Raw genomic sequence first — 2,720 nt, forward strand, 5'->3', positions numbered from 1 at the left:
TATATATTTTTTAAATACTTATTTAGAAGCTATTTTTTGGGCAACGTAAGTCACAGATGATTGGATTCTAAAAATAATAAGTTCCAATACATTTCAGAATTCAGAGGCGCTTTGAGATTCTCTCATCTACGTATGTCTTCATTTTAGAACAAGGCCAGCATGTTTGACTGTCGTGATGCCCACAAAGCATGCAACTGAGGGAGTCTGAACTTGAACTCAGTTCACTTCACTCATAAGTTTATGACATTCTTCACTAGATCAATTGACTGACTCAGTAGTATGAAGGAGTCAATGACATAGCCCACCCAGCATGAGGTCTTTTGAACAGGGTAAAAATGTAAATTCTACATTTCTCAAGTGGTTTTGGTTTTCCCAATAGCGGTCCATATTTTGAAAACACACACACATAAACACATGCCTACATGCATGGATATACACATGCACACACACACACTCATATATGCAGATACCCTCTATCAGGAGCATTTGAAATGTTTCATATAAAGAAATAAAAATAAACTCTTAAAGCAGGGTAGATCTGCTTATTTTATAGACTCAGTGAATAATATTTCTTCCAGTTTTTGGATTGCATTTGGGAGGGGAGGGCAGTAGTTACTGAACAATTCCTAACTTGTATAAATGCTTTTTTTTTTTTTTTTTTTTTTTTAATCTAGCATCTGTCAAATTTTTGTAATTTGGCAGATCCTGTATCTGGACATGACAAATTTCAGCTGGAAAAATATGTTGTGAAAAATCTTTCAGATGCCACATCACAACTGGGGCCTCTGTTAAAGCCAAAAGTGCAGCTGGACCATATTATTACATAGCTATTTTATTTGCATTCCTGACCCGTAAGGAGTAAGTGGATTTCCATCTGGTATATTATATCATTCTTCTTCTATGATGAGAGTGAACAGGTTTTTTTTTAAAGTTATACTAACAGCATAGCTGAATTAACTATATCGGTCAAATTATTTTAAACACTATTATTCTTTATTAAGCTAGCAAAGAACTATAAAACCAACTAGGTCTCAGTGAAAAATAATTAGTATGCAAATATGATCACAGTTAAAAAAAAAACTTGCAGTAAAAGTGAGACCGAAAAAATATTAAATATATTTCATTTAACATGCTTTTAAAAGAATGCATCTTTTTAAATGTTTATTTATTTATTTTGAAAGAGCCAGAGCAAGCACGAGAAAGGCGGAAAGAGAGAGGAAGAATCCCAAGCAGACTCCGTACTGTCAGTGCAGAGCCTGACACAGGGCTCGATCCCACCAATCGTGAGATCGTGACCTTAGCTGAAATTAAGAGTTGGACACTTAACTGATAGAGCCACCCAAGTGCCCCAGGACACTTGATTTTAAAGAATGCCACATGACTGAGAGAGAGAACTGGTGTCAGGGCAATGGGGCGGCTGGACAGATGCCACAGCAGTATCCTGGGCAGGACAGAGCAGGCACTTGGCAAGCAGACCCAGATTGTCACAATTCATACAGGAGGAGGTATGGGACCTCCAGGGGAAGTCGTTAACTTTCATGCCATGCTGGCTATACTCTATATCCCATCTCTGTCCTGACCTGTGCCCCAGGGGACTGACCTCCCTGGACTTCATGACAGTGCTTCTTTGGTCCCTGGCTTCCACTGGGTCTGATAAACGAGTCATTTGCAAGGCAGGGGGGCAGAATTGATTCTCCTCACCCACTTCCTCATCACCTGTAATTGCGTCAGTGACTGTGTTTCTCTTTCTTGCAGCCTTGTCCAGCGACTTCAGCCCCTCAAGGCTACAGATTTCCCTGCATTTTGGTAATACCAGTCCCTTCCTCCTTCTCTCAAGGGATGGTCGTTGTTTATAATAATTGTTGCCTCCTGGATGATCAGCCATTCTGTCTAGTTTCTTTACAGCCTGACCACACATCTTCATTAAAATGTTTTCAATTCAATACTTTGAATGTGCTGTTTCTGCTCGAACCCTAACTAATGTAAAGTAATAATAATAGCTACTAAGTATTATGATACGCTAAATATTGTGTGAGGAAGTGAAAATGACTTATAAAAGCTCATAATAATCATCTGAGGCTGACATGTATTATCTAAAGATAAATATTATTTGCAGATAAGTATTAGAGAAATTGAATGACTTCCCCAAGGTCATGCATCTTAAGTGAGTGAATGATTCAAGCTCTGATTTTCTGACTCTGGAGCTTAGTTTCTTAATTATTACGCGATCCTATATTGCAAATCATCACACCTTAGAGCAAATAAAAAAGTCTGCGCATGAAAAGGCTTAAAAAAATTACAGTTGAAAAAAATCCAACTAGCACTGGCTTTCCCAATCGTTTTTCCAAAGGGGTAAAATTTCCACATTCTACTTGACTATTACAGCATAAGATGATACAGCGGGTATTCAAACTTCTTAAACCAACAGTGTATATTTTTACATGTGGCAATTCTGGTTTTAACATTAGCTACGTGGTAGTGCAACGCCTATATAAATCTGCCCAACAACAAAAGTGAACGCTACAACATCTGTCACTGTTTTTCCTCAAAAACACTAAGAGCTGTGCAGACCGATCTCATAGGAGCAGACTGATCTCATCCTGTATTTGATGTCCTGAGAAATATCTACTGATCTGTAAAACTTATCACCAGTTACGCCAGAGAAAATCTGTCATTAGTTGGTTAGTAAGTGTTAGTAGTTAGCTTTTACAGTAAAGCCT

The 2,720-nt window shown here is 38.1% G+C and overlaps 1 long non-coding RNA gene across 1 annotated transcript; it reads left to right on the forward strand.

Moving 5' to 3' along the window:
* The first annotated feature begins 710 nt into the window (after nucleotides 1-710).
* LOC109265267 (uncharacterized) lies at nucleotides 711-1,943 on the forward strand. Its single transcript, XR_002079083.2, has 2 exons — nucleotides 711-858; nucleotides 1,756-1,943. It is a non-coding gene; the product is annotated as an uncharacterized LOC109265267 (long non-coding RNA).
* Nucleotides 1,944-2,720: the final 777 nt, after the last annotated feature.

This window comes from Panthera pardus, unplaced genomic scaffold, assembly GCF_024362965.1.
Source record: "Panthera pardus isolate Hobbes unplaced genomic scaffold, ASM2436296v1 HiC_scaffold_6, whole genome shotgun sequence".
NCBI lineage: Eukaryota > Metazoa > Chordata > Mammalia > Carnivora > Felidae > Panthera > Panthera pardus.